Genomic DNA, 27,281 nt, shown 5'->3' on the forward strand with positions numbered 1-27,281 from the left:
ATTCATGTAAAATTTCTTATCCTGATAAGAAAGCCGTGTATTCCTGTTATTGCTTGTTCAATGCTCACCACTAAGAAAGCAACACAGTGTAACGTTAAAGGGTTCTGTGATATGGTGTGATTTGTACCACATCTTTCTGCATTTAGAAGAAAACTATACCATCCGATGAACCTATAGTGTGTGTGTGTGTGTGTGTGTGCATGCATGTTATTACAACCCGCATAATGGAGTAGAAGGAGCACCCATTTAAGTGCTGCCCTACCCCCTTCTTCCACCCCGTTATTTACCAAAATTTCCACTGTTGGCACAACTCCAGCCAGGGAGGCAGGTTCATGGCAGTGTCCAATCCTTTATGTATAAAGGATCTCCTGATCCATCTGGAATAGATCTATTGCCAGTGGAAAGGTGGTTTGTTTTGGGGGAGAAGGGAAGGAGGAAGTATGCTGGTGTAACTGTCCATTATTAATCTTCTACCTGGAAGAAATGCTTTTATCCAGACTTTATTATTGTATTTTCATATAAGATTACTCCCATATCTTTAAGGTTTTTATATATCTGTCTCTTGCATTCTATTGATTTTATATTGATTTTTCTTTGAATTTTTAAGCTACAGGACATCGTGGTAGGTACTATTTAGCAGTGTTTCATTTTTTTTCTCTATATTCTTGTATCCTTTGTTATACATAGTCAAACTAGATGTTTACTTTTGCATGGGTATCTCAAGTAGATAGAAGGTTTTATGTTAAAAGTCTTAGGCATTTTACGTGAATGTCAAGTAATAACAGAATCTGGTAAACTGAAATGTAACTGAAGTGAGCAGAACCAGAATTATTCTGATATGGAACCTGAAGAAATGCAGTAGTTTTGTACGTTTCAACTGAGGCAGCTTTTATTATGGTGACTTACTGTCAGTCATTGTGGCAATTACTGTGCGATTAAGTGTCAAATGTTAGTTTTTAATTCTATATGTTGTCTTGCTTCTTGTGAGTAGAACTGAAGGATTGTCTTGGTTGATACTAGGCTATGTTACACTAATGGAAGCACCATTTTTTCTGATGCTCTGAGCCAACAGAGGTTATTACTGTACTAAAAAATCTCCTCATGTTTTTGACCAGTCTTTCTGAAAGGAGGTGTGTTACCTGTGGGCCTTGAGAAAACTGTGCTTTGATCAGCACATTACTGTTTCTGCTTTTCTGGTCAGGAACAGAAACACTAAGTGTTGAAGATGTCAAAATAATAAATAATCGCGTGTCATGTGTGTGAAGTAAGCTCTTTGAGGCTCAGTCCAGCATCTTAAAAGGAATGTTTTCTTTCTGGCAATGGATCTTCTTGCCTTGCTGCTCCAGCTTTTCATTCTAAATTGTAGTCACCTTGCTGTGTTTGCATTATGAATAACTGCTTTACTGAAGAAGTAGTTTTGGGCAAGAGGTATGGTTTATCATTAACATTTGATGAAGAAGCTGCGGCAGTTCTCTAGATACTGTCATCAATAAATCATGAATTTGACATCAACTTCAGGCTTAGAAGTATAATTTTTAATGCGATTTTTAAAATCATTGAAGCTATCAAATATTTGCTGTGATGGCTTTCTCTCAAAAGAAAGACATTTAATCTTCAGGGAAAAACAAACAAAAAACCCTGTGCATGTAGCTGTATGGACTTGCTCTGCGTTTGTTCAACTCAGAAATAACCAAACTTGTTAACTTCTTCTCAGTAACCACACAAGTGTAATTTTGTCGCTTAGCCACAAGATTTCCCAAATCCCTTGAGATCATTAGAATCGTATCAGTGAAGAATATAGCATTGCTATTTTTAAAGTATAGTTGGAATTGTAACTTTTCAGTGAAATCAAACATCTTTCTTCCCCCACAGCCTGCTTCAATCCAGTGATAACAAGTACCTTGTTATGGACTGGCTCCCTCTCCCTGTTGTTATATAACTCCCCCCCCCCCCCCCTTTTTTTTTTCATACGCTCTTTTCCTGTTACTCTGGTTCAGTGTATTTCAAGAAAATATGAGCACACAGCTGGTTCTTCCCCTTATCACCAAATTGGTGTTTGTAGCTTTTGAATTTTTTGTTAATTGTCAGAATATAGGCAACCTATGCCTGTGTGCAATATGTGTGGTACGCATACTGTCATGATTACCTTTTGACAGATGTGTGTACGTTCCCACTTTAGGAAGACATTTGAGTTCATTTCATGAAGACAAGGTTCATTCAGATCATTAAATCCTACACAGTTCTAGTTAATAAAACAGAAGATCTGCCTGCACAATGTTGAATTATCTCTGTGACTCAGACACCTCTTCGCCTTCCCCCAGCTTCTTGAGTCATCCAGCAGATTGTTTTTTAATATCAAATGTATTTGGATAGCATTGAATGTATTCAGTGCAGGTTGTGTAAGTGAGGTAGATGGTATATTCCTGTAGAATGTTTTATTTCAAGGCAATGTCAGAATACTATATGCTGAGGACATAGGTAACGATACATAGTAATTAGAGAGTTATTTATAAGAATAATAAAGTAAAACCTTACATTAGTTTTAGGGTCTAGAGAGTGCCTGGATATGTGAGCAAACACTGTTCATAGGAGGAAGCTTGTATCTTTTCTATACTCTGTTTTGCCCTACGCAATTTTATCTGTATCCGATGCCTGGTTTCAAGGAAGCTTCTGCGTGTTTGCTTACAGCTTTCCTTCCATCCTTGCCTGGGTGTTATCACGTTACATAAAGAACTGAATCCTGAGACATTCAAGAGAAGTTGCATGCAGCAATCTATTAATTCAAAGTTTATTTCTCATAGTCCTTTTAGGAGGTCAGTGTCACTGATTTCCAAGGTTTCCCTTTTCAGCTATTTTGGTTGTTAATAATGTGAATAAGCCTTGCTTGGTGTTTGGTTTCTAGATGTAAACAATACTCCGAGGAGAAAGGTAGGTGGTCTTTTCAATATTAAGGGTTAAAATAATGGAAAACATAGAACAGCATTTCTGACCTGTGTTTAATTCCCAACTGTTGTCTCAGCACAGTTTGAACTCATTTTGCTTACTACTGTGGTCCACAGTAAAGCTTATAGAAGTAGTATTTTGATCTACAAAATATAAACTGAACAGGTAGCACTTTGTTTTGCTCCAATTTTCAATAAATGTTCTCTTAATGGAAAACCGAGTCGGAAAATATGGAGCTTTTATGGTGTCTTTACTTCTTTTTCCCCTACTGCAGTTTTTTATTTTTTTTATCTGGCTTTTCTTTTCCTTTTTTGCTTGTGATACAGAGCAGTGAACAAAGCAGAAATACAAGAAGGAGAAGGAGAAAAGGAAAAAAAAATGTTTTTCCAATGCAATACAGTCAGCGTAGCTTTGGGATAGAAGCTTATTTTTAATGTTAAAAAGGATTGATTTAAAATACTCAGTATCGTAGTTACTGGCATTTTCAAAAGCACTGTCTGGCTCTTTTCCGAACAGAGCCGTGTTCCCACGAATATTTTATCCTTTGAAATGGTGTTTGAGGATGTAATGGAGTAAGTAATCTTTTAACCTCACAAGAGGTACAAATAAAAATGGACGTATTAGGTTTACTGCATTTCACTGAGAGATCTGGTAAATACCATACGTGAGCAAATCCCTGTCTGCAGTGTGCTGCTCTTTGACAGCTTTTTTATTGTTCTGTCTTTTCCCCTGTTAGAAGTATAAAAGCGTAATGCTGTCAACATGCAGCCATTTATTTTTTTTTTAAACTTTTAGGCATAATATGTTCCAGAATCACTAGATGGCATTGCAGCAGTCTGGGACGGAGGGAGAATTCTAGGCGCTGCTTAAATATATTTGTGTTGCCATGTGAGGCTGGAGAAAGGGATAGGTCTGTTCTGTGAACAGCATTGGGAAAATTGTCGTATACGTTGCCAGTTTCCTTTCTAAGTTAATTGGCATCAATAAAAATTATGTGAATGAGCTAAAATCCCAAATCAACAGATTAAAAGACAACTGATTACATTCATGGAGATGAGTGTAAGTTTTCCAATTTTTCTTTGTCAGGTTCTTCTCTTATCCCTTGTGTGACCTGGAGCTGCCTGTATCCATCTCATAGCACTTGTTCTGAATTGAATTGTGTTTCCTTGTGGAGTTATCTTTACCCAAGTAGCCACAGAAAATACACTGTTTAAAAAAAAGTTTCCTGTATTTTTCTAAAATGGTCACTTTATCTACATTTTGACCACCTTCCCCTTAAAACAATAAAAAATGCACTTTTCTAGGCAGTTAACACTATTGGTTCCTAGGTCTTTTGGTGGAAATTCCCTTGCCATATACCGATGGCTGGAGAAGGCTGCAGTTTCTTGCAGTAGGGCATTAATGCAGTGGCCAAAGGGTTTTCCGTGATGTAACCTGCTCCTGTAAGGGGGGGAGGGAACCTTTAGAAATCAGAGCAGCGCTGGTAAATTAATTCATTGGACTGGTGAGTGTGTGGGATACCTACAATTTACTCCTGTCGTCTTCTTTGATGCCTACCTAGTTAGTTTACTTTTTATTTTTGCATTTCTTCCTCCAGATGTGAAAAGATTTTATTTTCTTTCTTGTATGCAAGAAATGCTGTTCTGAAGTATGGAATGGTTTATAATATATTTGAATGCTTAGTCATATGCTTGCCTTTGTGTATGGGTATATGTAAGGCCAGTATGTTGATATATATATGTTTTTTAATATATATACATATTTAGTTGCACTTAATCTGAACACATGACTGGCTGTCTAATGGGCTTCAGATGTCAATGTTATAAAACACCACTTGAAAAATATTGGTAATAAAACTGGCACATATCTGTATTCTGCTGTTCTGGATTGTGATTAGAGTGGAGTTAGCTTTTCTCTTGTTTTTCTGTAACTAGCAGTTACATTAATATTGAGCCATATTAGCAAAAACGAAGCTAAATGCTGAAATGAAAATTAGAAAATTAAAAAGAAAAGCAGTTTAGGATTAAAAAAAAAAAGTAAAAGAAGAAGAGAAGTAAAACCTGCTGCAGTCTGACGATATGGTGATATGCATATAGCCAGTAATGCCTCAGACATTTACTTTGAGGTTCTACCATATATTTCTGCATCAATCAAGATTGGTTTAGGATTTAAAGCCATTTTCTTCATTTATGGTGGTTTGAATCTACATTAACTAGAATCACACCACTCAAAAGTGGGTGGTGGGTGCCTATGCACAGCAATTGTTGCAAAGCATGGTCGACTTTTGCCTTACTTCAGAGCGACCCATCTTAAATGCTAACTGGTGGAAATAATGCAAATTGTAGATGAAATATAACAATTCGGGTTTTGAGCTTTGATGTCAGGATGCATTTTCTGACACTGTTCCTCTATCTCAATAAAAGTTGCCATTGTTTTCAAAGAGAAGTTTCTTCACTTTTGACGCTCCTTTTTGCAACTAGAGAGACAGTAAGGAGGATGCACTGAAACTGCCAGCTTTTGAGTGCTTCTGCAAGCTGTGTGGGAAGACTTCATCTTGCCTTATTTTCTCCTGCTGAAATGGGTAGAAGAAAGTTCTTTGTGTCTAGGAGAAAAGAAGGGGAAAAAAAGAAGTTCCCATAGATTTTTAAACTCCTTATTTTTCCTTTTTTTTTTTTTTTGCTTTTCCATTCACAGTTGTTTCTTCATACTCAGAGAAATTATGCCTTGTAACAGGTTTATTCATTTATTTCAGCTACAAGCAATTTCAAGTCAAATCCCGAAGTACTTGTTAGTCTTCTCTTCCATTTGCTCACTGTCCCTTTTATGCAGCAAACTTCCTTTCCCTAAGTATTTTTTGCTGTTTGAGGTAATTTTTCTTAAGAAAATCTCATGCTGACTTTACTCTGCACTGGAAACTGGTAATATAATGCTCTTGCTTACAGTAATGATATTCCCCACATGGGAATAGCTGGTGATTTACAAGGAAAGGTTTGCTCTTTCCTAGTAACTTATTTTAAGGATGCAAACGAGGCCTTGGCTCCCAGAGGAACTCTTCTGGACTCTGTATGGTCAGTATTTGCCACATGAAGGGAAATTTTAAGTCTTTGAATTCCACATTCAAACGTAGGTTTCAGTAAATAATTTTTGACTTACAGTAGAAATTATCATCTTTGTCTGTAGTTATTTGTCTGCCTGCCTTGTTTTACATGGGTTCCTGAATTTCAAAGTCATACTCACAAGAGTATGTGAAGCATCTTGAACTTTCATGTGGGTTTTGGGGAGCATCTGTTGGGGTGGCAGCTGAGTACATCGACTTTACAAGTTCCCATGTACATATATATGTATATATCTATTAGATACAAATTTGTGCATGTACACAGTGCACATACGGAATTCATGAATTCCCTATCAATAGGGACTGGGAGCATTTAGGGTAAAAATTTCAAAGGTGCCAGGTGAATCCAGAAATATTTTGGCATAATGGGTTCACTGTGTGTCAGAATTTTTTTCATATAGTGACTTGACTGTGAATCTGATGGTCCTTGCTTCTTTACAGCTAAGTTTCCCAACCGCACCACTGTTCATTGTGTCTATAGCTGGTGCTTTCTTTTGGCTGTCTTTTGGCGTTTTACTTTCTCTCACACTTGGCTCGAGTTCAAATAGTGAGACTTAAATCATATTTGCTTCTTCTCCTTTAGATTAATCTTTCTACTTTTTCACATTTTCTTCTTAGGTTAGAGAAAGACCTTTTCTGTCTCTTTCCGGTTGAGTCAGAGCTTTTTTCTTTCCGTCTGTTTCATCTGGTTGTTCCTCTTCTGTCAGTTTTTCCATGTGCAGCAAGTTATTCTACTTGTGAAAAGAATTTAGTCTTGCTTTGGAACACGTTTTCAAATATTTGTGGGTTGAAAATAATGGAAAAAATCAGAAATTCTAGAAATACTTTTCACCCATCAACAACAAATTCAGAGGGAGGTGATACATTTGGGAAAAAGAATTTGGAATGTCATTTTTCTTGTTGACTGGAAGATTAGTTGAAATTTTTCTGAATTTGTTTCAGACAAGTAACTCTGAGTTTATGGAAACAGTTTTCTTAGAAATAACATCTTCTGGTAACAGGTTCATGAAAACTGATGTGTAGAATAAAGAGAAATTTGATGTATTATAACACCCTTTTTTTGTGATAAATCTCATACTGTTAATATCCAAAGAAGAAACTTGACCTTTTCTTAAAGACCTTCTTGTGGGCAGGTGAATGGAGGAAACATGTGGTGAGTGAGAGAAAAAGCCCACACAATTTCTAATACAAAGTGTTATTTATTCATTTGTTTTATTATAGTGCAAAAAAAAACGATCCTGGAAAGGAAGCAGGAAGAACGAAGTTGTTTCTGTGCTTTTGAGCAAAGTCAAATGTTAGAAATGTTTGCTAAATATTGCAGAAGTATTAGGAGAGAGCACTACTTTGAGAGCTTTAGAAGTCCGTTTTTCAGGAAGTCTTTTGTTTCAGTTTCAAAGAAAGTTTAATTACAAAGGAAAGCTTGTTTTTTTTTTCCCCTTGAGTATTTTCTTGTAATAATCTTTCTAATGTAGCAGTCCTCTTAAAAATAAGAAGTGTTGCTGGTTTTGGAGCATGTGGATATTTATTGAAATGTGCATACTCCCACTGGGCTGTTCAAAATATCTGTTCATGAATGAAAGTTGATATATTCATGAGGCCTGGCATCTGTTACAATTGGATATTTACAGTTTGTTTTCCCTTAATAGCTCTCAAGAGATGATGGAGAAGACCGCTTTTCCATTTTGTTCATGTGCATCTGTAGATGGATAGTACCTAACAAATATATTATTGCTAGTAGTCATAGTTTTGCTGCCTTAGCAATTGTTACATCCATTAAGAATGTAATAAATGGTAAACTTAGTAGTTACATCTTATTTTTTTGCTTGAATATTTCCTGCACTCAGTATCACTTCCAGCAACTGTTTTTTGTTCAGTACTGAATAGATCTCCTTTCTCTGGTAAGGCAGAGCTTCAGCGAGGTTCCTGTGTACATCAGTGAGCCTCAGGACACAAGAAATAGTGTTGAAGTTAGTTCAGTCATCCTTACGGTTGAATCTTGTATCAGTTCATCATGGAAAATGGTTCAGTCAGCAGCTGTTCATCCTGTGGTCAGTAGCCTTTACGCTATGTTTTTGGCAGTGCTCTGTTTGCCCTTCTTAGCCTCTGCTCTTCAATGCTAACAAACACTGCATATCAAAAAAAAAAAAAAAGGCAGTCAATACATTAGTGTTTTTCTAACCATCCGTGCTCTGGAAAGCAATGCACAGATCAAAAAGTTGAGTTTTCAGTGTATAGATCACTGTTTTGAAACTTGGCTTTGACCTTCAGGAGAATATGAGCTGTGAAGACCAGGTAAATTCGAAGGTAGTTCAGAGTGAATACTATGGCAATTTTCATTGAGTTATAATGAAAACCACAACCCTTTTGTCAAGTGGACAAGATCTTTGTAGAACATAATACATTTCTTCCATGTTACTGTGTATTTTCCTTTTCTTTCCTGACCAGAAAAGGAGAGAGGGTAACCACAACAAACATTCAAGTTTTAGAGAGAGACTGGTTATGACTGTGGGATGGACCTCCTTTTTTTTTTTTTCTTCCCCTTTTACAGGAATTAACTCTCCTTTTCTCCCTTTTCCTGGTCTTATTCTCAAAGGTGAGGTCATACCGTTCCCCTGACAGGAAAGAAATAGTTGTAATTAAAAAAAAAAACAAAAGGACAGTTTGGGATCTGAGACAGAAATTCATTTCTTGGCTATATGCCTCATTCTTCTCCATACTCTTCTAAAATTATAACTTTATTAAATCTTATGAATGGAGACCATATCATTATTTCCAGTGCCAGAGATGCTTCAAAAATGTCTGACACTTTATCAGCTTCTTGACATTGAAATGTGTTTTCAAGGGAGTCTGCTAAGCTATGTTCCCAATACAATTTACATATTAAAAAGAAGGTTTTGGTTGTTGCATTAATGTGTGCAAACATGTACTTAAGGGCACAGATATCCTCCTGCATCCCAACTCAGCACTTTCCTAAAGCTGTGTATCTTGTGGGCTGTCTAGCAGTGTATGTTGATACTTGAGAATTTTCTGTAGAGATTTGATGTCACAGGTTCTACACATACCAAGTGAAAAAAACATTGCATGAAATGGATAAATGAATACACAATTATGGTTTTCTTCAGGGGAAAATATTTTGCAAGATACTAAAAGAAAGTAATTTCAGTAGTCATGATGAATGGTCTTTGATTTTGACATTTATACCAATTCATGGAATTCCTGTAGGTTGTACAAAGAGATTCAAATTCTTTATTGGAATTTCAGTGCATTCAGAAATTGTGTGTACATATTGCATGGAGAAATGAAATTTTGTTCAAATACCCTGCTTCTGAAGTGTTTATTATCTAGATCATTATCTAGGTCATTAATAAAGAGATGTTGGACAGTATTGGACCCACTACTGATCCCTGGGGTGCACTGTTAGCATGCTAAGTGCATATTTTTATGAGGTAGAGTCTCTGAACTACCACAGTGAAAGAAAGGAAATTCTGTAGCCGAATGTACATTTTACATATACTCAGGATTAAAGGACAGAACATGATTTTAATGTACGCAGGGGACAGGTAATAATGTGTTTACAAGACACTGAGTACATTTCATGTTTGTCAAAATTTCATGTTGAATTAATGCAAGTGGTTTAAAAATCTCTAACCATTCTCTGACTTTTTAAGCTTATAGTACTCCAGCTCCGTTTTATAGTCCACCCCTCTCCTCTTTTCTCATACGTAGTACTTGGCAATTTTTTGCCTATTTGTTGAAAAAAACATTTTGAAAGACAGTTTTTATAGTCACCAAGACAGTTAATAGTATGTTTGGGCCTGTATATAATGCAAAGGCAAGCAATTCAAGTACAGAAATTGTATGGTGTTAAAGGCAGTGCAGAGGTAGAGTTAGTAAAAATGCTAAATGGGATGACGAATGACTGGGAAGCATATGAGAAAGAAATGAAAATTTTATGTGTAGTCACAGATGGAGGGTTTCGGGGGAAGGACAGGGCATAATAACAGTTAGATAATTAAGGCTGAATAACAAAGACAACAGATTTGAAACAGGAGGTCAGGGAAGACACATCTGAAGCAGAAATCCAAGGATAAAATACAATTTTTTTGTGAGGATTCTTGCCAGGTTGTGTAAACACAGCTATCTGAAAGGCCCCTTGCCTCCTGAGAATCAATGAAAGAAAAAATAATACCTCTTTAATTCATAAGCAGAGTATGTTCTTCAAATACCAAGAAATTCAAATCACAGTCATCAGCGGGGATCAGTCCCAGAACATGGCTGCTTTAGTACTTGACAATTTAGTGGCAGCTGAGGTTTGTAACTCCAGAAGAGTGAGGGCAGCCAGCTTAAGAGTGTAAATTGCATGCTTTTTTTTAACTGTAGCTCTCTATATTTGCACTTGATGCTGTCAATTTTGGCAGTGTCACATTTTCTATGTGCATTTAGAAAGCTCCACTGAACTCTAAATTATAACAATGTATTTCAGAAAAAGAAGTAATCTCTGCAATAATTTTCCAATAATTCTAACTTCAGCAGGGGCATTCTTTGGGAATTCATTATCACTGTGAATTCTTTGTGTAAAAGAAAGTAAGAAAATCAATTATCTCTGTTAAGATAGGGGAAGAACCTTAAACTTGGATGAAGTCTTAATACTTTAAAGATGAAATTTGACTCATGTATCAAAATAACAGAGATCCCTAAATCCATGTACACCAAGAGACATTCCTCAGCTGACACTGCAGTTCAACTAGTGGCAGCTATTATAGTGGAGTAGTGTTTCCTTCAGCATGTCATTTGAAAGCAAAGTAGAAATTTGGCCTTATTCAAAGCCCACTGATCAATGACAAAAATCTTCTTCAGTTGTTAAGTTCTTATCTTTCTCAGGTTTGCTAGAATACTTTACTTCAATAGAATCTCCCTGCTTATGAATCTTAGAGCATTTTACAAATTTTAATTAAATGAATTTAAACATAATTTTGGCAAATGTTCTCAGCAATAAACGCATTAAACAGAATACACAACTGGAAAGAAAATTAAGGGAATGTGAACAGATTAAAAAATATTAAAAAACCTGTTCGTACTTAACATTATTTGTTCATCTCTGCTAATGGAGTTCTGTACTTTACAGTTTTTCTGGATTATTATTATTAGAGTAGTGGTAGCACACTGGAAACCCAGACATCTTTTGTTTTTCTGGCGAATTCAGTGTAATTCTGCTCTTGAGGCTGCCTCTCTTTCCCCCTACTTTGTTACTCCCAGGTAAGAAGCTCTGTTTCAAGCGCATTCCTACGAATATTTGCTTAAATGGTTTCTAATCTGTATTGAGAATATCAGTGAATGGCTGGAATTGAGTTGGAACCTCTGAAATTGCGTTTACTGACTGTGAGACTGCAACAGTGACAACTATGCCATGAGTTGAGCAAGGAGGGCAAAACTGGTTTGTGCTCTGAGTTGCTTCTGTTCTAAACAGCAGATCTATAGCACCGAGTGTGGGAACACAACATTATGCTGAAACAGTACTGGTTATTTTGATGGCAGCACTAGTTTCAATGCAGTGACAGCATATGAACTATTAACAGAAATGTAACAGGAATGATTCTGGAAGCCCTGAAACTAACACGTTTGAAAGAAAGGGAGATAGTAACATCATGTGCATTAGCTCTTTCTAGAAGCTTAATGTTATGCTGTACCCACACTAACCACCCACTTTTCTTAGAGAGAAGGAGCTTACTTGCATTAGTTTGATAAATTATGGGAAACTTTCCAGTTGTTTGTTACTGTTCTAAAACCCAAAGTCTTGACCCACATATGCTGACTTTTCAGTTATTAGTAATTCACTGGCATGCATCGGCATATCTCTACAGTTTCTTGTTGGCTGAAGTTGGAGGTTTTGTATTAGATGAACTCCTTGCAAGCTTAACCTTCGTTCTTATAATACAGGTGTACTGAGCCAATACACCTACTTCTTTCTTTTTCCCATATTTTTCATATGATACTTTAAGTACTTCCTTCTGGCTTTACTACCTATGAAAAGGAAAAGCCAGGTAGCTCAGGTAAGCAGGCAAAAGACAAGTAGGGACTGTTACAGCAGTATTGTGTGCAATACATTTCTGATATAGTTAGCTCTTACCTTGAAAATTGTAGTATTAATTCACAATAATTCATCACACCTTGCTCACACAGCATTCTGTATAGTATTAAAAGCATTACACTTCTTGACAAGCTTTCTTGCTTTGAAGAATCTAAATTCCAGAGCCAGCAGACCCTGAATGTTTCTATCTTATGCTCAATGTTTTTAGCTATTGCTTCCCTTCCAGGAGATTTTTGTTTGTTTGTTTTTATTTTCTTTTTATTTTATTTTTTTATTCTTGCACGATTAATGCTCTTCGTTACTCAGATACTGGAGGAATGAAAATGAAAAGCCAAGCCTTGTGCAGAATGACGACGACATCCTTGGTTTTAACAAAACATTGACTTGTTTTCAGTCAGCTACAGTCAATTACACATAATTTCCAATGTGTGCCCCTTAACCCAGGTAATGTGTAGAATCAAATTGGGTATTATAAATTGAGAGTTGGTGTCTGAGGTTTGCTGGTAGTGGTGAAAAGAAAGGGAATAGTAAGGCATTTTATGAGAGGCAGAGCCCTATATTGTCATGAATAATATAATTTTGCTAAACATCTTTGTTTCCCTAAAAGTAACACATTCAGATGTTTTTTTTTTTTTTTTAGTGACATTAAAAAATTATGAAAAGTACGTCAAACATAGTACTGGAAACTCATACTTAAGGCCAATCTTATGAAGAAGTGTAAACTTGTCTTGGTTTTGAAGATTTGACATGAATTTGATACAAGTCTTCTAGTAGGCTTTCTGTGATGTTGCACAACAGAGGTCGGTGTCACCACCCTGCTCAGTGACTGAGTAGTTTCCAGCTGCACAGAATGGCCAGACCCTGGATTTTCAAGCAAACTGAAAGGGTAGGAAACTGAAGGTAAATTTACAACACATCTAGGAAGGCTACGTGAGGAATCCCTTCTCCATTCTGTCTTCTATAAGCACCAGTGTTTCTGATTGGGAAGTATAATACCTACAGAAAGACCCTTATAGTTCAAGCAGGTGAAAAGTTGAAATGAGAGAAATCAGGCAACTTTTTTGCATTCTTCAAGTTCCAATTCACTATCCTGTGACTGGAAAACTTTTCTGCAATTCCCCAGCAAGAAAGTTTTTAGGCCACCAAAAGTCTGAGAGCTCTGTGCCAGCTCCTTAGCTAACCTGCTGTGAAGGAGCAGGTTAGCAGAGACAGAAAGATGTCTTTGCATCAGACACGGGCTCCAGAAAGAGAGGCCAAAAACATCCAGTTCTGTGGCTTTTGAAGGGAAGATGTTTAATTGCCATGCTGATTTGTTTTGAAAGCAAATCAGACTGTTAGAAATTGGCCTTCATGTGAAGAGTGATGAGCTGACATGTTACAGGCTGTTGAAGTTCTCCAGTTATACAGGGAAAAGATTGAAGTGTGTGCGTTGCAGATTGAAGTGTGCTTGTGGTTAGTATAGGACAGAATGAGCGAGCCAGAGTGACCAGAAAGAGCAGGCTACCTACACTGTTGTCTTCACAAGGCCAATAAATGAGGAGAGCTTGTAATCTGATTAAATGAATTCGGAAAGTATTTCATGTTGTGGGGCACCATGGAAAAAACAACAGAAATCTGTCTTCATCCCCATGCTGGTAACACCCAGTGAGCTTTTGGGGCTTCTAGTGGCAGGAGAGAGCTGCTCAGCAGAAGGGTAGTTACAGGGGGCTTGTAGGCCACAAGAGTCGACGGTCAATCTGGCCCATAACTGAGCTTCCAAAAGGGGCCAGGAGAGCCCTGCATATGGGGAGAGTTGCTAGCATGCCCATCCATACCTCACTTTATATTTAACTTGGTACAGTGTTAAAAAGAAATAAAAAGTGACAATACCCAAAAGGTGCAAAGGCTGATAAAACAGTTCTTGTGAAACTAAATGGTAATGTAATGGGATTGAAGCATCCCTTTGATTGAATTCTCAGATGAGACAAAACTTATATCTGAGTAAAAACTGCAAGTAGGTGGGGAAGAGAGGAGAATGTGTGTGCATGTGACAAACACAAGCATAAATATAAACATAAAACTGTAAAACATAAATCAATAAATAAGAATTTTGTAGGAATGCAATCTGTATTTTCCCTTCTTCCTCAGTATCATTTTTTTTCATTAGAAGAATCATATGCTTAATATAAGGGTTTTCAGGGGACAAGTCTCATATATTCTAAATGTTTGGCACTGTAACAAACGAGTCTTTCTCCTTATTTCAAGTTTCTTTATTTTTTTACCCTTCCCATGGGTGCTGGTTTCGTTCACTCTGTTCTAGCCTTTACATTGGAATTTATTTGACAGTTTTCCCATCTTAACCGAAAAAGGCTTCACTTTGAGACCTAAGGAATCATATATGACCCATCTGTAGATAATGGATATGAGCTTTGACTTGTATTCCTGATTTCTCTTAGCTTTAATGCCTTCTGAAGGCACTGATATGCTGTTTTTTTTTTTTTTAGTTTGTTTGTTTTGGTTTTGGTTGGTTGGTTTATTTGAAGAAGGCAGCTTGTTGCACTGATCTGTTGTTGAATGTTCCCATATCAGGATGATGGTAGAGAGATATGGCAGAGAGATATGCAAACTCTAGCTTCTCTTATTGAATAATAATCATTTTGAATTTCTATGTTTGATAGGTAATAATAACAAATAAATAAATAAAATTAGATTAGTCTTCTGCGCTGTTGATGCCTAAGTGATTTTTCAGAAGCATCTTCTGCCTCTGGCACTGTGTAGTAAAACCATTATCCTACCACAGAGTGCAATAACAATAGAACACATGCTGTGTAATGTAAACTTGCAATCCAGTTCTAGGTGGATGTTATTAGGCTGTCATCTTTTCAAGCAGCAGTAGCAGAACAAAAAAAAAAGGTACCCTTTTCCCCTGTCCCCACGCACAACAGCAATAAAAACTGTATTTGTATCTGCCAAGTGATTTTGCATTGACTGAGGCTTCTATTCCTTTAACAGATTCATTTTATTTATTTTTGTTTTCTTTGCCTTACCAAGGAAGGCCAATTCCATCTCGATTATCTGTAATCTTGTGAATAATTGACTTTTTTTTTTTTATTATTGCATGGTGGTAGAATTTGTTTGCTTTTGAAACTGTCCATTTTAAAGATTTAAGGAGAGTTGGAAAGTCTCTGGAAAATAGGTATTTCTTCAAATACGTTCAATGTGTGACATATTCTATGTGCCTGTCTGAGTTTATAAAAAGGAGCGGACCTACGTTTCTTTTGGTCTGTTTTAGATTATAGGCTAGGGTGACATTCAAACACTTGGTGACTAAATGTTTCTCAACCTCTAGCATTTTTTCTTCTCTGGTTGCTTGTGAGTTAGGAAAGCATTATCATAGCAGCCAGATAAATAATCAAGTTCCTTGTTCCAACCATTCCAGGCTGTGGGGAAGTGTATCTAGAGTTTTCTGATCATGAACTTGATCCTCATCTGTAGTTCCAATGTTTCCACACTTTTCACTGAGAGAACCTTGTGATCAACTTAGTTACATAGCCACATTGACAGAAAATGGTCTAGTTCTCAGTGGTTTTGTGTAAAATTGTGCTGTTAGTTCATGTTAAGTGGATGGTTACAGAATCTGAAGGTCCCTTCCTGAGCTCATCTCTATTCTGAGAGTATCACAACACCATGTGTGTTTTTTTCTCAGCTTTACAACACAGGGGAGAGTGGCGAGGTCTGGGATGTCAGAAGGGCATTTCACTTTGTGCATGTCCCTTGGGTGACAGCCAGCCCATACCCAGAGTCCTGCTTGTGAGGGATTTCCCTCTGGGATGTGTATTGGCAGTTTATATTACCAAATTAGCAAGGAGTAAATGGAAACAAGGACTTCAGTCTCTTCTAGCTACAAGACTAAGCGATGGTGTGACCTCTTGGCTGCAGCAGCAGCACATTATATTTATTTCACAGATGGATGTATGGAACTTTCACCTTGCCTAAAATACGATGCCACACACAAAGAAGTGAAAAAAAAACTTTCAATTTTATTTTTTATTTTATTTTTATAAAATGTTTTTGTTTGTAATTTGCTATAGGAATGATATTTAGTACTTGGTTTGGACACAGAGGGAAAAAGAATACAGGATTATTTTTAAGGAATTAAGAAGAATTAAGGAATAAGATGTCACTCGTTCTGATGAGATTTCTCTTAACACTTAATAGTATCTTTTCTTTCTCATAGTGAAAAATATGACTTGTGGATATTTCCATCTTAGGTGTTTGATAGGTACTTTACACTGCAAAAATTAATAAATCTATCAGTGTGCTTAATTTAATGTGTGCCCTTCAGCTGAGGTACAAGGGAGCATGTTGGGTATGTAACTAGTTGCCCAGTAATGTTACACAGTTCCTTAAACAGCTATTTTGTTTACACCAACATTTTGGTATTGGAAATAAATTTTCTGTTGCAGTTTATATATGAATAATAGAAATGTCACGTAGTTGTTCAAAGAAAATTGCGAATCACACCTCTTTTTTGGCCTGTATTTGGAATGTTTCCACTGAATTCTCCCACCTGTATTATTCCGAGTGCTCTCATAAATTCTCACACCCACAAGGATCATAGGCTGAAAATCATAACCAAATTTATTGAGAATGCGTACACCAAAAGGGGTTGATTTGCTCCTTCTGTTTGGGTTTATGCTCTTGCTAAGGCTTCCCTGCCACGCTGTAGCTTACAGTGCCTTGTCCCTGCCTGGCTCAAAACCGGAATGGCTACAGGCAGCTTCCCTCCCTGTCCTGTAAGGGGAATGATGTGCTGCAAGTGAGATGCTCAAGGCGGGTCTCTTCGGTGGGACAGTGCTGTTAGGACACAGCCAACTCAGTGGCCTGATGGACAAGCGGTTGTAGGTACTTTGCCATGAAGGCTATCAGGCATGAAATCTTCGAAATTAGAGATAAACGCACAGAGAATGAAAGAAATAAGTGCTGCCTATTAAATAAATAAATGGTAGCCTGTGGGATTTGTCTTTAGCTTTCAAAAGTTTCCCCAGGAGCAGGGAAGAAACAAACCATAGAAAATGAGGAAATCTTTGGCTTGGCAGGGAGACGGGAGATCCAACGTTCTGTCCTGAAACAGCCAGGCTTCAGCAGTGTTGGAGAGAGGGGAAATGTTTATTATAAAATGTTTACTGCCAAAAGATTTTTTAATGTTGTAAATATCCCAAAGAAATGGGCCAGGATATAAAGCCATACGATGAAATATTTAAAGTTGTTCGGCCAACGTGTGGGTAGATGGGGCATTGCATGACCTAGATATATTTGATGACTTGCTAGATGATAGAATATGATCTAAGAGGGCAGATCCCTGAGGACAGCCAGCCATCATTTTGTGTCTAAACCAGAGTGAGATAGTTCTCTTTTAAAGACCGTACTTGAAAAAACACTTCTCAAGTCCTTCTGAAATTCTTTCCTGAATCTAAATAACTTTGTACACAAAATATTGCTGCTGCATGTTGCGTAATCTTCTGTGAACTGAAATATCGTCTTCTCTAGTTTGTCTTTAAGAGAACAGTGTTTTCTGTGTGCTGTGCAAACACACAGTGGAGGTTCTACAGAATTACTGATTATTTTCTCTCTTCTTGAGAGATGTGAAACTTTTCTTTTTCTTAACCTGAAAAAGACTGCTTTTGTGCAAGAAAGATAGCACAGTGACTAATTATTAATGGGCTGTTAAATAATAGCTCGTGAGCTGCCATTTTTACCAAATATAGCAGGTTTATCTTTCATTATCATTTAGAGTAGCACTGTGGCTCCCTTGTCCTTTTTCAGCTCCTCGTCCACATCCCGCTATGTGAGGTTTCCACCACATGGTATCTATGTCACAACAGGATGCGATTCTGTAAGCTGGTCACTCAAACCTGAGTAAGTGGAAAGCTTTGCACTCATTGTGTTGTAGTTTTTCTGCCAAAAGAGTAATTTAAACTTATTCTGGCCTTTGGCTTTGCAATTTATTTAAAATCAAATAATAAATTTTCTCTTTTGGCAGAAAAAGAAATATATGTATTGATTTTTTCAAATTTTAATGAAAATTTCAGACAAATATGAAATTATTTTGTTTCATGCATTACAATTCATGTTCCTAAAATAAGTAGATAGGATTAAAAACATCCTGGAAAGCATGTGTATGCTCTTTCATATTGATGTACTACGGCAACAGTACAACCAGAGACTGTGTGCTGTATACTGATCATTATATTCACTAGCTATTAAACTGTAACAGAGCAAATGTTGATAAAATATACTTTCAAACTGTTGATCAGTTCTGGTCTTTTGTGTTTATAATCAATAAAATGAATTGGTTGATGGAATTTGTCTTCAAGAGTTTCAAATTACAAAGCAATAATAGTCAACAGAGATAAATGAAAAATTTAGCCACAGCTTATACAAACTGCTAGCATCTGTGACTGAGCATTTTGCTGGAGAGACAGATTTCATAATCATTTCAATTATTTGACTTATGCAAAAGTTTGAGAATAAATACAAAGGTATTTATTATGTAAAAACTGATAGATTTCATAATCATTTCAATTATTTGACTTATGGAAAAGTTCAAGAATAAATACAAAGGTGTTTATTATGCAAAAACTCTCTGGGAGAAGAAAGGAAACCAAACGGTGCTAAATTATTTCAGATGAAGTTGCCATTACTGGACTCAGTGGAGAGAAAATCTTCAGATTCTCTTTTGTAGTACCAGAATCTACTACACATGATCTTTAACCTGAGGACCTTAACTTTGCGGGTATTAAATCAGTACATCACACCATGCTGCTGTAGGTCCGGTTTGCTTCACAGATAAGACAGTAATATACCATGATTTCAGAGACGGGTGTTTAGGGAAATGAGTGTATTCTCTTTGAAGATGAGAAATTGTTCTGAAAATTGCTCTCCAATGGAGTACAGAATCATGACTCTAATTTTGGTGGCAAGAACCAACCCACCATAGTGGCTACAGAAGGCTTTGTACTGATGGCTGCTTTGGTGAAAAAGGGGTTGGCATGTTAGTGCTTTTCTCACATCTCCAGGAACAGGACTGGGTGAATTGGACAAAGATTTTAAAAAAAAAATAGTTTCAAAGGAACTTCTGCAGGGATTAAGGCAAGCTCTTTTAAATGGAACAAGAAGCCTGAAGCCCTGGAGACAGAGTATTCCTACAGCATGTTTGCACAATGGGAGTTAATGGCTGGACCAGACAGCATCACAGAAGCAGAGCTGTGCTAGAGGCAATCTCTGGTTCAAAAGGCGGACCATGAATCCAATCAAACCTGATCTAATGCTCTGTAAACTCAAATAAATAGGAGCAGAAAATTATTTCTATTTTCTGGATTTTAAAGCTTTTTTTTTTCTTTATGCATTAGAAAATAAATAGTGAAAAGGTTTTAGAAGCTGCAACAAACCTGATCCATATGACTGATCTTACATGTCTGTCACGTTTCCCTGCTCTTCTGGGACTGGGTGCATTTAAGCCAAAAGACAGCACGAAGAATCAGCTCAAGACTCAGGAAACAAGGCGATTGTTGGGGATAATCTGAGTAATGATATTATGTGTTGCAGTACTCACAAATGCATGGCAGGATATCCAAAGTATGCCGTGCATCCCGGGCTAAGGACAGAAGCTGGATTTCAGCCAGATGCTAGATGTTCAAGGGACCAGTGGTTGGTGCACAGCCTGAAAACCTGCCCCCAAAAAAGGGCACATAAGCGCATCTGTGGAAGCAACATTATTCATCTCCAAGCATTTCTAGCATTTTTCTTTCTACTTCACTGGAGGAAGATGGGTATAATATCCCTTACTCTCCCTCTGGTCTAAAAGGAAAAGCTAAAGATAAACAAGGTTGAGAAATGGCTCAATTGTCTGTAATGAAAAAAATGCTCTCAGTAGACACTTTCATTTTACAACTATTACCCTTAGGACCCTCCTTATTCTCTCAACTAGCTTTTCCTGATGATTAAAGTCCTGACTGATCATTATTCTTTGAGGTACTTTAGTAGGATTTATGGCTTTGAAGTGGTCATCACATACTCTGCTAAACAACTTCACTCTTTTTTTTTCCCCCCACCCTGACACCTCCCACAGCCAAAAAGGGTTGGCTGGGCTTGAGCTTTAATGAAACTGAAATCATAGTAGTTTTGCCAGAATAAAAGTATTAGAGAGCGATTTAATATGAAGACAAACTGAAAAACAGAATAACGGTATCTCAGCTGATTATGCCTGGCTAAAGTTTAATATCTTTGTTCGTGAAAGTCTTTTCTGTGTTTTGCATTACTGTTCAAGTGATTAAATCTTGATCAAATGTGTAATAGAAGTTAAGCTTGTGTGTGTACAGCGTAAGAAAGTAAAGATTTTTTGATAGACTAGCTTTAAGGAAAGAAAAATGGAACTATTAAGCTCCACATTTACTGAGCCATTTTGTACAAAAAAGAACATTAGAGGTGATACTCTTGGTTGGTGGAAGGTGCTTCTTTTGGGAACCTACAGAGTAGGATTAAACCCAAAGTACTGTATTTTTGCTGTCTTTTTTTTGTGTGTGTGTGTTTGTGTGGCTGTGCTATATACTGCTGAATGACCTACGTTAAAATGTTGGCTTACCCTCATGGGACACCAGCAGGCAGTGTTTTGTTTGCTTTTAGTGGGTGCACGGCAAATAGGGTAGCTTTTTTATTTTTTCCCAATAAGAACTTTGCCTTACTATCACAAATAATAAAACTGAAACTAAAGAATGTTTTAAGGTTTCCATGATAAAATATTCAAAAAGTGAAATGTCATGGCTGGCATTGCCTGTGATCTTGTGATCTTTGGAAAAGTGGTACAGTGGACAGGGTAAGATTTCCCTACTCGTTTCTCTTTCTTTTTTTTCTTCTTTTTTTTTTTTTCCCCCTCTCTTACAAACCAACAGAGAACAGTTTGTACCAGTCACAGTGCCTTAAGTTAGTCTCCAAGATCATCTACTCATTTGATTCCCCACTGAGACTACAACTGTGTGAACTGGAAAGAAAAAAAAAAAAATGAAAAAAATGGTATTGTGTCCTGTTCTGGTACCAGGAAACCTTTTAAAAGTCTCATTTTTTCTCACTGCTTAGGAATGACAGCTTTAGTTTTGGCAGTTTCAGGGAAAGGACAGGAGAGAGAATTACCTGTTCCCTTGTCAAGTGTCCTCATAGTCTAATGTACTTTGTGCAACCATTACAGCTTTTAAGCTGTAATGTCAATACAGCTTCTGTTGTTGTCAAGGCTTCCATCTCAAATGCAGAGATCAGCTGTTAAGTACTCTTGCTGATCTAGGTTACAGGCTTTGCCTTCCTGCTGTAGTACCTCCTCCTCTCCATTCTACTCATCTTGTTCCCTACACCAGTCTGTCTCTCCCCGCTTGCCTGTTTCTTTTTCTTTTTACCCTCGATACGCTGTCTACCATTGACTATCCCCCATAGAGGGCAAGGTCCAAGATACAGAAGTGCAACCAACCTGTGGGCCAACACATCTACTGCACAGACAGACGCCCTGTGGGGTGGCCAGCTAAGAGGCAGCTGCTCACAGCTGTTCCCTCAAAATGTACGTATTGCTGCTTTTTTTTTTTTTTTTTTTAAACTCTCGTGGTGAGCTAAATGTCTTATGCAGCCTTTGGGCTGTCTTTTGCCTGTAGTATGCAGCCTGTTGTTTTCATTTTGTTTATTTGAATTACATTTGAGGGTTATTCTTCAGAATAAACTCTATTGTCATTTTATTTTTGAAGAATTTACAGCTCTTCAGTTTCATTATTGCTGCAAGTCAAGCTTTGATTCAGAAGCAGATAGGATGCCACCCCCCCGCCCCCCCAATGAATTTTTAAAACAAAACAATTTGTTTGAAGCGTGTGCTTGTGAAGGGAGACTGCATAGAAATCTCAACATTACAGCATCTCCTGACCATCCTAAACTGTTAGCTGCTTTGACACAGACAGCTTGATCAACACTGTAGCTCAGTGTCCTGTCCTGTCCTGTCGCAAAGGGCCTGTGAGTACTTCTGATAGCTCCTGTCAGGTGTCTTCCTCTAGGCACAGTGTCTGTGGTGAATACTTTTAAGTGGCAAAGCTCAAGGACACAAAAGCTGCAGTGAAGGCGGTGTGTGAATTTCAGGCTGTGTGTTTACTTTGTGCCCTTGGAGAGATTTCATTTTCTGCTATTTGACACATGCTGAGCCCTGAGACATTCCTAAACGTTCTTCTGTGTTAGGTTGTTAACAGGGGGAGCCTATTTTATTCTGTAAAAATAATGATTTAGGGGAAGAAAAAAGTTTTTCATTTGTTTTTCAGATACCTAAGTATATGTTTTGCATGTGTTGCCTGAAATTTGTTGTCCTGAGATGATGAATGCATGTACGTGCACGGAATGGAAAGGGCAGGTTGTCTGTGAGGAGAAGCTGATGGCATCATGTCTCACAGAGTCTATGTTCTTTCCCCATGTAAGGTTTGGTAGAAAGGGAGGTGGTGTTACTGGCACGGTCTAAAATTCTTTTCATACAAAAAACCCCTATATAGCAGTTAGCCAAACCTCTGTATTTTAAGACAGAAGATTCCTTCAGCAGTAAGTCTCAAAAACATTACAATAACCAGGAATTAATGACTTGATTGTTATCTAATGCTCTCAGCAGGACAAAGCAGAGTAATTTGTCCTACCTAGTCCTTAAATATGGCAATGACTCTGTTTAGGAAAAGGGCTATCCTGTTATAATCATAACCACCATTCTTAAGATAGAAATGTAGTCTGCTTTTGTCTGTTTGTGTTTCTGAAGTCCCTCTAACATATATCAGTTTTGGAAAACTGGTCCTTTGTCAAGGTAATTGCCAACTTTGTACTTTAAAAAATGAAATAAAAGAAAATAAACACCTTCAGGAGGACTTCAGAGAATACATATTATCCTGCTGTAGAGAAATATAAGTGTTTAAACAAGTATTACAATTTGGGAGGGAAAACAAACAAACAAAAAAAACACTTATGGACCTGCCTGGCTGAGTGGCCTAATAAATTCTTCTCCCACTATCCCTGTAGAAATTGAATTCAAATGAGGTTTTTTGTTGTTGTTGTTTGCCTGAATTTAAAGGGAAGCAAATAACCAAACCCTCATGTTTTAACACTCATAGCATTTTAAGGCCAGTGCTGGATTGCAGGAGGTTTGTCAGCCAGATTCAATGGAGAAGCCACCCCCCCCCAGGATCCAGGGATAGAGGGATTTGGGAGGGGGCCTGGAGGGATTCCTACAGTGTTGAAGCTGCCACTTTGCAGGCTGCACTTGGAGAGGTGTAGGAAAACTGTGCTGTGATAACAGGGCAACTGTATGACTGGCAGGGCTAGTCTGTGTTGAAACATCTTTGAGGTGAGTCATGTGTTCGACAAAAACAATTAAGAAAAGCTTATATTTCTGTAGGGCTGTTTTACCAGGAATTTAATAACTCTGCACAGATTTGATAAGATACCAAGGGAAGACAGCTAACAGGGAGACATTGGGAGAGAGAATTAAACAAGCCTGATTTTTGAAGCCCGTTTGCCTCCGTTAACATTAAAATACTCTTTGTGCTAATTAGTTTCTGAATTACAAATGACCCAGCAGAAGAATCAGTTGTAAGGTGTAAATGAGATGTAAGTCCTGTGCTGCAAACTCTTGTTCTGCTACTAAGACACCCCCTTGTCTCTTGGTTCCTGCTCTCTTAGCTAACTTTCCTTTACATGTTTTCTAACAGCTGGTTTCCTTCTTTGGATGAAAAGGAAATATACATTTTGTCATCGAATGGTATATTTTCTCTTTGTTTCTGAGAGTCCTGTTTATCTTGGAAGTGTTCTTTGGTTAAAATTCTGTTAACACAACACACAACAATTTATGCTCCCAGTCATCATCTTTTTTTATCTCTCTCTCTTCTCAAGAATTAAAATAATAAAAAAAAAAAAAAAAAAAAACACTTTCCAGGCTCCTTCAGCACCTTGATGTTCATTTTCACCCTGTCTTTTCTTTTGGTGATAATTGTAAACCTTTTATATTTCACAGAAAGTTACATTACCTGTTAAATTCCTCAAATTCCTCAAGTCAAATTTCCATTTTAAAATACTTGGTAGGAAGATCAGCTAAAGAGTGGGATTATACTTTGTATTTGAACTGGAATTTGAATGTCTGGTGAAGCAGAGCTGTAAATTACATAGATCTGTGGTCCTTTTAATGTAATGATTTGTATATTATGGCTGCCATAAAAGTTTTATATAGCTAGTAGTAGGGCAATGTTTTTGTCCCTTTTGCCAGCATTCATCATCCAGAAGAGCAGGGAGACAATCCAAGTGCAAAAATATTTCAGTCTTAATGCTTTGCGTGTTTTACATCTTCCAGGGTGAAAAGTAGTATAGCTCCTCATGGTACATGCTGTGGGTTTGGAAGTCTAATTTTAAAAGGGAGAATTTGGAAGCCTTCTTGAATGACACTTCTACTCATACGTTACCTGCTGTCAGTGATGCGTATGATACAGATCATTGCATTAACCCAGCTCTGTCAAGATCAGCGATTTGAGTAGCACGCTTCTATCGATGGTTTTAGTGACCTTTCTTTTAAACGTCTTCAGGTTTGGCTGCTGAGGCTGAAGTTCCAGCCATACCTAATGAGAATTGCATTTGTAACAAACACCTTTTCAAAATCAGGCTCTCAACTAGACACAGAGGTTGCATTTATCGTGATACTTTTTTTACTTTGTATATTCACAGTGTCTCATTTGGAGGTTTTATCACTCCTTTTTTGCAGTTTGCAATGACATTGAAATATTTTCTGTGATTCTGTGTATGGAGTGATAAGGAAAAAAACAACAAGTAAATGGAATTATTCATATAAACATGAAAAAGAGGATGTGTGCAGTAAATGCAGATTGCAGGGTGATAGATCAGAAGCTGTGGTTCTGCAGGGAGATTTAAACTGCTATTAGCAAAAACCTGCTAATCTCATGACTGGGAGTTGTACTGATGGAGGTCCTAGAGACTGCGATGTTGGCATTTTTTTCTGATGTGCCTCAAAAATCCTGTGGGCAATGAAATATCCAGCACGGATTTTGAGTTAGCTTCTCCTCCAGCATTCCTAATCTGTTTACTGTATGATGGGTTTGGTGGCGTAATATTTTTCTCCTCCGTATTGCAAGCTGCTTGCTTTGAGTCCTTACTTTTTCCGTGGGGAAACAGAATGCTGTCTCAGCTGTCCTGTTGTAGTCTTTTTGCCTCTGTGGAAAAAAAGGAGAGGTTAGATGTCTGCTGAGAAGGTTTCACAGTAACATAGTGGAAAGGGTTATATTACTCTCACAACCAGCAGCCAGGGTCAAAATAAGAATACATTTTTCCCTGTCTCTTTGGAATAACCTTAGCAAAACCAAGTCTGGCTACTCTTAGTAAAGCCTGGAGTGCTGGAAGAGTGAAGTGCTTTGCCCTTTGACAGGTCATTAACCAATCCTGCCAGTGAAAGACAGAGGTAGAAGTGTGATGGGAGAGGTTAGAAGAGGGTTTAAGTGCCAAGACTTATGTTAAAGAGAAGGGAAGGGTGTGCTCTCCTCTCTGTGGCAGGAACTTTATAAATAATAGTAGCTATTCCTTCAAGTTTATATCATCTGTAAGAATACATATGGGCAAGAAGAGAAGCATGCTTAACCAATTGAGAAGTGACCAGAGATAATTGTAAATGAGAGCTGGTTGAAAATGTGTTTATTTCAGTTCTAAATTGTGTGGGTTTGTAGCATAACAGAAATAAGGATTTATTAATATCTTTTGTCGGTGTCCTCATTTGTTTTGCTGTGTTCAAAAGCACTGGCATACGTAAGTCTGAAACCATTTAAATTGTGGTTTAAATCAATTTCCATTATATATGGAACAAACCTAAATGGCTATTTTTGGTTCATTTGCATTTATTCTAGATTTCTCATGAGTTACCTGGTCTTGCATGGATGAACAGTAGCTTAGCAATGTGTGCAGTTCTTGCTAACTTATAATTATATTAAATGTGATTCCTGCCCACATATTTCCTGCCCGAATTTATCTGCTTCTGGATTACTATTCATTAATAGTTTTGATGCGGTGCCCTTGAAAACGCTATTGAACATATGCTCTCAAATGTTCACATCTGTTAATCTTCGCAGCCTTTACACTCTCCCCTTCCCTACTCTCTCCAGGAATTTAGCTATTCATTAGTTACAGCTGACAGTGACCAGAAAAAGTTCTTGGTAAAAATCAAACTCAGCAGATTTCATTAAAACCCTGTCTTTTGTGAAATTGCACTGTGAAAGACACATATTGACTGATGGCTGCATGAATTCATAGCATTGTTTCATGTATCTTTTTGTGAACTTCAGTGCCAGGGAAGGTGTTGGAGGTATTTCATACATCCTCTTTTCTTAGGAGCGTTCAGAGTTGGTGACAGTTGCACAGCAGGTTTACATGTCAGCTTGTTCTCTCAACTGGTGGTTGAACATCTCTTACATCAGACAATGAGCTTGTGTGACTGCTTATGTTTAGTATACAAGAAGAAATTAGTGTTATACATATGAAGTAGAATCTGGGGACCTCCTTTCTTCCCCTGAAGTCATGGAGCACATATAAGGCAGCCTTCTGTCCGAAAGCCTGGGTATACATTATAAATAAATATTGCCCCAAGTGGTCATAAATAATACTCTTAGCTTTTAATGCATAATTAACATTGAGTAGTAGCTAGTAACACAACTGAATAATTATGCCACATTTTAAGACTATTTTTGTCTGCTTCAGTCACACAGTCAAGCAGTTAAAATATGGCCAGATCTTTGGAGTTTGGCACAGTAATTTTTAGCCACAAATTCCCAGTGAGCTCTTTAAAAATCTAATTAGTAACAACCATTAGCATTGGCTCGCTCTTCTGCTTTAGACACCAAATAAGCAGTGTGTGTTTTTAGAGTAAACTCCTACAACATATTCAGAATACCAACTACAATGGTTTGTTTCCTTCCTCCTCCTGAACCAGAGCACCTTAAATTACCCAGGGGTGTAAGTGGATGGATACAGTTAGGAGTAACTCCCAGTTGGGTAAAGGGCTACTTTTACGTCCTGATTCTGTGTGTGTGGCCAGGACGCAATCCTGCA

General features: G+C 37.5%; 1 protein-coding gene across 9 annotated transcripts in view; it reads left to right on the top strand.

Moving 5' to 3' along the window:
* The window catches only part of LRRC4C (leucine rich repeat containing 4C), a 515,355-nt gene that overhangs the window by 136,851 nt on the left and 351,223 nt on the right, over positions 1-27,281 (top strand). Inside the window, exon 1 of one of the 9 annotated variants that reach the window (XM_083836596.1) lies at positions 17,952-21,729. The exons of the other annotated variants lie outside the window; for them this stretch is intronic. The gene's annotated coding sequence lies outside the window, so the exon portion shown is untranslated. Of the gene's footprint in view, positions 1-17,951; positions 21,730-27,281 lie in introns of those variants that run through there. 9 annotated transcript variants of the gene reach the window in all.

This window comes from Anser anser, assembly GCF_964211835.1.
Source record: "Anser anser genome assembly, chromosome: 5".
NCBI classification, from domain to species: domain Eukaryota; kingdom Metazoa; phylum Chordata; class Aves; order Anseriformes; family Anatidae; genus Anser; species Anser anser.